Here is a 10,133-nt window from a genome sequence, read left to right as displayed (position 1 = left end):
AAGAAAAATTGATTATATTTTTGTGGTATTATCAGCTCATCTTTTTAAACACGCATCCTACATCATCCTAAGGTTTTTAAGAAAAATTGATTATATTTTTGTGGCATTATCAGCTCATCTTTTTAAACACGCATCCTACATCATTCTAAGGTTTTTAAGAAAAATTGATTATATTTTTGTGGTATTATCAGCTCATCTTTTTAAACACGCATCCTACATCATTCTAAGGTTTTTAAGAAAAATTGATTATATTTTTGTGGTATTATCAGCTCATCTTTTTAAACACGCATCCTACATCATTCTAAGGTTTTTAAGAAAAATTGATTATATTTTTGTGGCATTATCAGCTCATTTTTTTAAACACGCATCCTACATCATTCTAAGGTTTTTAAGAAAAATTGATTATATTTTTGTGGTATTATCAGCTCATTTTTTTAAATACGCATCCTACATCATCCTAAGGTTTTTAAGAAAAATTGATTATATTTTTGTGGCATTATCAGCTCATTTTTTTTAAATACGCATCCTACATCATCCTAAGGTTTTTAAGAAAAATTGATTATATTTTTGTGTCATTATCAGCTCAATTTGGTCAATACACATCATCCTGCATTATCGAAGTGAGGTTTTTAAAAAAAAATTTGTTTATATTTACTTTAATTTATTTTATTAATATTTTTCAGCTCACTTTCTTCAATACACATCATCCCACATTATCCTAAGAAAGGTTTTAAAGAAAAAAATTGGTTAGATTTTTTGTGGCAGTATCAACTCAGTTTTGTCAATACACCTCATCCTAAGTAAGGCATTCTACTTCAACCTGAGTATTTTTTTAATTGATTATATTTTTGTGGTATTATCAGCTCATTTTTGTCAATACATATCATCCTGCAACATCCTAAGAAAGGTTTTTAAGAAAAATAAATTTGTTTTCTGCTATTATAAGATAATTTTCGTCAATACAGATCATACTACTTCAACCAAAGTAAATTTTTAAAAATAAAATGATTATATTTTTGCGGTATTATTTTCGTCAATACACATCATCCAAATAATGTTTAAAAAAATGATTATATTTTTGTGGTATTATAAGCTTTTTTTCGTCAATACACATTATCCTAAGTAATGTTTTTAAGAAAAAAATGATTATATTTTTGTGGTATTATTAGCTTATTTTTGTAAATACACATTATCCAAAGTAATGTTTTTAAGAAAAAAAAATGATTATATTTTTGTGGTATTATTAGCTTATTTTCGTTAATACACATTATCCAAAGTAATGGTTTTAAGAAAAAAAATGATTATATTTTTGTGGTATTATTAGCTTATTTTTGTCAATACACACCATCCAAAGTAATGTTTTTAAGAATTATATTTTTGTGGCATTATTTGATTTTTTTCGTCAATACACATATAATTTTTTTAAGAAAAAAATGTTTGTCTAAAAATGAATATTGATTACATGATGGAAACATTATTACTGTAAACTGAATAAATCTGTTTTTTTCATTAGTGTATCCAATCGTAAGAATAGAGTTGATTTTCTATGTCATCGAATATGTCAATGTCTACTTGTTTCTCCTCCATTTTTCTGTCTGTTAACGTCATAACAATCGTTTATTGATACTTATTATATGAGCCGAAATATGTTGTTATAACTTGGTGCTATAAAGAAACATATAATATTAATAAGACTATATAATCACGAAAACAACAAAACATTATCACCAGTGGAGCCTCATGCCTAAGACATGGGGAGGGGCTGCTTTAAAATGTTTTAGCTATTGTAATAATATTGTGTAAAAGTAAAACAAATATTCGAATATTTAAACAAATATTAAACAAATATTCCAATATATAAATAAATATTTAAACAAATATTAAACACATATTCCAATATTTAAACAAATATTAAACAAATATTCCATATATAAAAAAATATTTAAACAAATATTAAACAAATATTCGAATACATAAATATCTAAACAAATATTAAACAAATATTCAAATATATAAATAAATATTCAAACAAATATTAAACAAATATTCGAATATATAAATATGAAGCGAGGTGCTCACTGGGCAAAATAACAAACAGCTCATTTAAAATTAATTTGTCAAAAAACATTAATAAGAAAACAAATATTTAGAAAAATTAATTAAAAACAAATAATCAGACTTGGCTTATTATAAGAGGTGTAAATTTATTTGCCCTGGTGTATCACACTCGTGTTTATTTTGAGTCAAAAAAAAAAGAAGAAATCCTTCCCGACTGGTCAAATGTTTTTGGCGTTAAGTTGGAAAGAAACGATAAATTAATTTTCTTTAGAAAAGCCGTTCGGGTAAGGAGCGGAGTGAATAGATAAGAAGAATGTTTTTCTTTTTTGTGTGTGGTTTCACCATTGGAACCGGCACAGGGTGTGTCACGCATGAGCGACAGAGCGTGGCAATAACGTGTCTTACTCCTCTGGAGTTCGCAAGCAAAAAGAGGGCGAGAGACTCCTTGAATTTAGCGCCAGTGTTTTTTTTGTCTTTTTTTGGAGCTCTACAGAAATGGTGAATGTTCAATGTCACTGTCAAAATTAGTTCCAGGGTAGACGCTACATACCCTCCTACTAGACAGTATGTCGAACAAAAGAAAGTGGAAAAGTCACTGGGTATACACAGCAAATCGGTGAGGACGTTGCACTGATCTGCCCGATCTGGTAGAAGTTGTAATTATTGGTGAATCAAAGTTTCCGTTCTGAAATGCAGTGTTTTGTGTCCCTTTGCGTGCTAGCACATCGTCATCCAGAATAGCTTTCTTCAGGCGATCAACACTGACTGAATCTCGTCTTCCGTCAATGTCGATAACGAAGAACTTTGAGTAGCGTTTTAATACCTTAAAGGGACCAGAATACAGTGTTTGCAGTCGAGCTGTGCCTCCATTGTTCCGAACAAACAAACGTTATAAGGTTTCACCAAGTATTCCCTCACACGAGAGGTATAACTTGTTGGGTCAGGCATGCGTGTAGGAGTGGTCGGTGCGACCATCTGTCCAGGGAGAGTCAGCGTTGTTCTGTAAATCATTTCGGCAGGCGTAAAGCCAATATCTGCTTTTATGGTGGATCTGATGCCTAATAGAATGAAGGGGAGGTACTCTGTCCACCTGTTAGGGTCGGAATGTGCTCTAATAGCTGCTTTCAACTGACGGTGCAGACGCTCAATCATGCCGTTTGCCGCTGGGTGGTATGAGGTAGTCCTTATGTGTTTGCTTCCCAGTAGGCAAGACAACTCAGAAAAAAGATAGGAATCGAATTGTCTGCCCCTATCGGTTGTGATGGTGTGAGGCACACCATAACGCAATATCCAATGTGTAACCAGGGCTCGGGCAACAGTTTCTGCGGAAATATCTGCAATGGGGATGGCTTCAGGCCATCTAGAGAATCTGTCGATGCAAGTCAATAAGTATGTACAGTTTCTCGAATGTGGGAGTGGACCCACTAAATCTATGTGAACGTGTTGAAATCGTGCCTCAGGGGTTGCGAAGGTAGTAAGGGGACCTTTAATATGCCTCTGTACTTTCGATTTCTGGCAAGGGACGCAACTCTTGGTCCATTCGCGAACGTCTCGGTTAATGGCTGTCCAGATGAAACGAGAAGTCACCAGCTTCTGCGTGGAATGAATGCCAGGATGTGACAAGTTGTGTAATTGAAAGAAGACAGCTCGCCTATGTTTAAGGGGTATATAGGGGCGCTCATGACCGTTCAAAACATCGCACCATATCGTCTCGTTGGAACAAGGTACTGGGACTTGCTTGAAAGTTAGATTTTCGGAGTGGCGTAAGCGATTTAGTTCTTCGTCATCCCGTTGGTCGATGGCGATCTGGTGGAGGTCGATCTCGTCAATCGCTTGAATGGCATCGATGTGCATTCTCGACAATGCATCTGCAACTACGTTCTACTTCCCTCTGATATACTTGATATCCGCAGTAAATTGTGATATGAAATCCAAAGGGCGAGCTTCCCTGGGTGAGTGTTTTCCGGGCTTGGCAAACAAAGCATGCGATAACGGCTTGTGATCCGTAAAAAGTGTGAAAGTGGATCCTTCCAACATGTAACGAAAGCGTTTAACTGCGCAGTATGCGGCCAAAAGTTCCCTGCTGAAAGTGCTGTATTTGGTTTCAGCGTGCTGAAGACGCCTTGAGAAAAAAGCTAGTGGTTGCAAAGTATTATCCACTAATTGTTGCAGTACACCTCCAATGCCAACGTCTGATGCATCGACGGATAAAGCTAGGGGTGCATCTGGACGGGGAAAAACTAACATTGTCGCTTCTGTTAATGCCTGCTTGACCTTATCGAAGGAATGTAATTCCGTTTCGCTTAATGTAATCGTCTCATTTTTTTTGTTTTTATTTCTGAGTACATCGGTTAATGGCTGCGCGATTTCAGCACAATGGGGCAGGAAACGTCGATAGAAATTAATTAAACCGAGGAACTCTCAAAGTTTACGAAGTGAAGTGGGAGCTTGGTAATCGACTATAGATTGGACTTTCTCTGGAAGGGGACAGATACCTTCTTTGTCGATTAAATGGCCGAGAAACGAAAGTGAAAAAAACTCCAAACTCGCATTTTTGGGGGTTAATAATAACGCCATAATCTGTCAATCTGTGAAATAACTGCTGCAGATGCTGTAAGTGTTCACGTTCTGATGCACTTGCCACGAGGAGATCGTCGATATATGCATAGACGAACGGTAGTCCTCGCAAAACTGCATCGATAAAGCGTTGAAAAGATTGCCCTGCATTACGTAATCCAAAGGGCATGCGTAAGAATTCGAAAAGGCCAAAAGGAGTTGGGATCACAGTCTTAGAAACATCCTCTAGGTGTACGGGAATCTGGTTGTACGCGCGAACAAGGTCGATTTTGGAGAACACTGTTTTTCCGTGAAGCGAGTTAGAAAAGTCTTGCAGATGTGGAATAGGGTAATTGTCCGGAGTAGTGCGACTGTTAAGTGCGCGGTAATCCCTACAAGGGCACCATTTGCCAGCTGACTTTTTTGGCACCATGTGGAGTGGCGATGACCAGTTGCTATTAGAGGGTCGAATAATGCCTAAATCCAACATGTGCTGAAATTCTTGTTTAGCCGCCCTTAAACGATCGGGTTTAAGTCTGCACGGGCACGCGCTCACAGGCGGTCCCCTTGTTTGGATATGATAAGTGACATCGTGTTTTACTCTGTCACCGTTAAACGTAGGATGAGTTAATTCCGGGAAACCTCGCAGCAAATCTGTATACGGATCCGTGGTGTCTTTACGTATAACTGGGCTGATCTCGGTCGACCCACTGTTTATGCCTTGCACGGAACGTCCAGTGTTATTATCAATGAGTTTGCCGTGTTTGAGATCTACAAGGATGCTGAAATGGTGCAGAAAATCCGCCCCTAAAATCGGAACGGGTAGCTTCGCGACAATGAAGACCCAACATAATGCGCGCTGTAATCCAAGATTTAATGTTATCGCTGTCTCTCCATAAGTAGGAATGGAGGAGTGATTCACTGCGTGTAGAAATAGGTTTGATTGAGGACGATTTTCTTTCACGAACTTCTTAGGGATGATACTGACTTCCGCACCGGTATCAACGAGAAATCGTATACCAGTGGTTCTATCAATCACATACAGGGTGCGACGAATGTTGTTCTTGCCAGGAGTGTCTGCTGCTCCTACTGCCTGGCCTGGGCATTTCCCGAGAGACGTTTCTTCGTATATGAACATGGCTGGTGGCATCGGTAAGCTCTTTCACCGAAATGCGCGTGGTACTTGCAGAGCCCACCGCTGTTCTGAGTGCTGCTAAATCGCTGGGGACGGACTCGCTCAGTGGGGTGCTTATGCATTTTTGGTTTGAGCTCGAGGCCACGTAACTGTTCACTCAGGTCGTGAATCATTTGAGCCTGTCGCTCTAATTCCTCGTGTATATCCGTGGAGGGGTTTGCGACGTTAGGCAGGGCATCGTTAGAGCTGTGCATGTGAACTGTGGCTATGGAAACGGTCACTTCGATAATTTTGTTGGCTAGGTCCGCTAGCTCCTCAATGGTTGTGAAGTCATTCGAAGAGGCGAGTATCGTTTGAATACTCGATGGCAGTATTGATGAAAAGTTGTTTAAGTATGTCCGGCGGTAGTGAGTTCTCACCCATCAACAGCTTCATATGTCTGAGTAACTGAGACAGTTTCCAATCTCTGAGTTCTTCTTCTACGAGAAGTTGATGAAGGCATTTCTGCTGTGAATCGGTTGTCCTACGAATCAATTCCGATTTGAAATAATCGTAGCTGATCGATCCAGGGGGTGACATGATCAGGTCGCGAACCTCCGCCATTATTTCATGCATTAATGCGGCCACCACGTGGTTGAATTTCGTCACATCGCTCAGCATCCTTTGCGTGTAAAACTGGGCCTCTATGTGTGCGAACCATAATGTTGGATTGTGCGTCCAAAAAGTAGGAATCCTCAAAATAGCTGGAGTAGCCGTCGTTGAAGGAAGCGCCTCACTGTCCATCATGGGGAATGCGTTGAAGAGAGCGATGATCGCAGAAAATCTCTGTGAGATCCTTTACGCCTAGAAAAACCGATGTGCCGCTAAGGTCAACATGTATGTCATTCGGCGTGCGCGTGGTCGCTGAGAAATTTCCCTTTTGTGATTACAGGTAATTCTTCCTTATTGATAATATCCACAATTCCTTGCCTGTTCTGCCAAAGTCTGACGAAAAAAAGGGGACACCAGTGAAGCGAGGTGCTCGCTGGGCAAAACAACAAACAGCTCATTTAAAATTAATTTTTCAAAAACATTAATAAGGAAACGAATATTTAGAAAAATTAATTAAAAACAAATAATCAGACTTAGCTTGTTATAAGAGGTGTAAATTTATTTGCCCTGGTGTATCACACTCGTGTTTATTTTGAGTCCAAAAAAAAAAAAGAAGAAGAAATCCTTCCCGACTGGTCAAATGTTTTTGTCGTTAAGTTGGAAAGAAACAATAAATTAATTTTCTTTAGAAAAGCCGTTCGGGTAAGGAGCGGAGTGAATAGATAAGAAGAATACTTTTCTTTTTTTGTGTGTGGTTTCACCATTGGAAATGGCACAGGGTGTGTCATGCACGAGCGACAGAGCGTGGCAGTAACGCGTCTTACTCCTCTGGAGTTCGCGAGCAAAAAGAGGGCGAGAGACTCCTCGAATTTAGCGCCACTGCTTTTTTTTTGTCTCTTTTTGGAGCTCTCCGGAAACGGTGAATGTTCAATGTCACTGTCAAAATTAGTTTCAGGGTAGACGCTACAAATAAATATTTAAACAAATATTAAACAAATATTTGAATATATAAATAAATATTTAAACAAATATTCCAATATATAAATAAATATTTAAACAAATATTAAACAAATATTTGAATATTTAAATAAATATTTAAACAAATATTCCAATATATAAATAAATATTTAAACAAATATTAAACAAATATTTGAATATTTCAATAAATATTAAAACAAATATCAAACAAATATTCCAATATATAAATAAATATTTAAACAAATATTAAAAAAACATTCGAATAAATAAATAAATATTTAAACAAATATTAAACAAATATTCCAATATATAAATAAATATTTAAACAAATATTAAAAAACATTCGAATAAATAAATAAATATTTAAACAAATATTAAACAAATATTTGAATATTTAAATAAATATTTAAACAAATATTCGAATATATAAATAAATATTTAAACAAATATTAAACAAATATTCCAATATATAAATAAATATTAAAACATATTAAACAAATATTCGAATAAATAAACAAATATTTGAATATTTAAATAAATATTTAAACAAATATTCGAATAAAAAAACAAATATTTGAATATTTAAATAAATATTTAAACAAATATTCGAATAAATAAATTAATATTTAAACAAATATTAAACAAATATTTGAATATTTAAATAAATATTTAAACAAATATCAAACAAATATTCCAATATATAAATAAATATTTAAACAAATATTAAACAAACATTCGAATATATAAATAAATATTAAAACAAATATTAAACAAATGTTCGAATATATAAATAAATATTTAAACAAATATTAACAAATATTCGAATATATAAATAAATATTTAAACAAATATTAAACAAATATTCAAATATATAAATAAATATTTAAACAAAAATTAAACAAATATTTGAATATTGTAATAAATATTTAAACAAATATTAAACAAATATTCGAATATATAAATAAATATTAAAACAAATATTAAACAAATATTACAATACATAAATAAATATTTAAACAAATATTAAACAAATATAAAACAAATATTCCAATATATAAATAAATGTTAAAACAAATATTAAACAAATATTCGAATATATAAATAAATATTAAAACAAATATTAAACAAATGTTCAAATAAATATTAAAATATATAACAAATGCAACTAATCAATATAAAAAGGATTATACGTAAAGGTAGATGTTCCGTTTTGTTGTACAAAAAGCCTTGAATCCTATAATCAAAAAAGACACACGTTGGGTTGACACCGGTGTAGCGTAAACACGTTCGTTTATATTGACGTGATTATTGAAAATGTAATGATGTGATTAAAATTTAATTAAAATTACGTTGTTTAACAAATAAAAAAGAGAAATAATGAAAGATGAAGTTTTAAAATCATTAAATGTGTTTTATTTTATAATTTAGAAATAAAAACATTGAACAATATTAATAAAATGTTTGTTTTGTTCTCGAAAAGAAATAATGAAAGATGAAGTTTTAAAATAATTAAATGTGTTTTATTTTATAATTTAAAAATAAAAACATTGAACAATATATATAAAATGTTTGTTTTGTTCTCGAAAAGAAATAATGAAAGATGAAGTTACATATTGAATTATTGTGGAGACGCACCATCATATGCATCCGACAACAATATAAAATGTAAAATCAAATCAAAATCTTATTTGTATTGCTCAATGTTTTAAATTATGAATAAAACATATTTAATCATTTTAAAACTTCATTTTTCATTTTTACTTGTTAAACAACGTATTATTTGTATTGTTCAATGTTTTAAATTTTTAATTTACAATAAACTTTTTAATTATTAAATAAAACACATTTAATCATTTTATTTGTTAAACAATATGATTAATCTAAAATAAATCATGCATAAAAAACTTCTGTGTCCCTTAGGGACTGCCAAAAGATTGTGAAGATTGGACCGCATGTTTCCGTGACGTCAGATTTGTGTTAACTATACGAACTATTTTTTTATCTTCTTCAAACTGCAATTAATAATTAATCTTTTATTAGGTTTTAAGATTTACATAGTGTAACGTCAACGATTAATTATATTATAAACATTTTCATATTTAAATACGATTTTACTGAATGTTCATTTAGTTACCTACGGGGTTCCATATTTTGTTCGGTAAAAAGAGACATAGAAAATATGAGGGAGGGGGCTACAAAATGCTTAATATTTGTGCAATAATATTTTTAATTGGTTTTAATCTGGCGATAAAATAGTTGACAAGAGTCATGTTTATATTAAAACTTAATATTTTAAAAAATGAACACAATGAACACAATGAATGAAAAATTTATGTTGTACCGGAACATTTTGAAATAATGGAATTTTAATCGTTTTAATCTTTTAAAAATTATTTAATGTTTACGAAGTTTCTTTTTCTTAGTAATTCAACTGATATATTAATTTGAAAAAAAAAACGCTATTAAAAAAAACATAATAATATTAAGTTCATATCAATTTTTTAATTGCAAATTCAAGGTAAACTTTTGTTCAATATGTGTATTTGAATATTTTTAAAATAAATATTTTTTACTTATTTGAACTCTTATTTTTCATAATAAATAGAAATTTCGATATTAATTTCGATTCGATGTCCCCCCTCCCATTTGTTTTTTCGAAATCTGAACAAAATGTATTTAATTTTGTTCAAATTTCGAAAAAACAAATGGGAGGGGGGACACGCACTAAAAAAAAAAAATTCCCCTTGTATATTTTACGAAGACTGCATTTTATATGTAATTTCATTCTAAAATGGATAAGTATCGAAAATTTCAC

Source organism: Euprymna scolopes, chromosome 45 (genome assembly GCF_053919585.1).
Source record: "Euprymna scolopes isolate OS-2025 chromosome 45, ASM5391958v1, whole genome shotgun sequence".
In the NCBI taxonomy this organism is placed as follows: Eukaryota; Metazoa; Mollusca; class Cephalopoda; order Sepiida; family Sepiolidae; genus Euprymna; species Euprymna scolopes.
The sequence above is the reverse complement of the archived record's forward strand: the minus strand, read 5'-3'. Positions refer to the sequence as shown.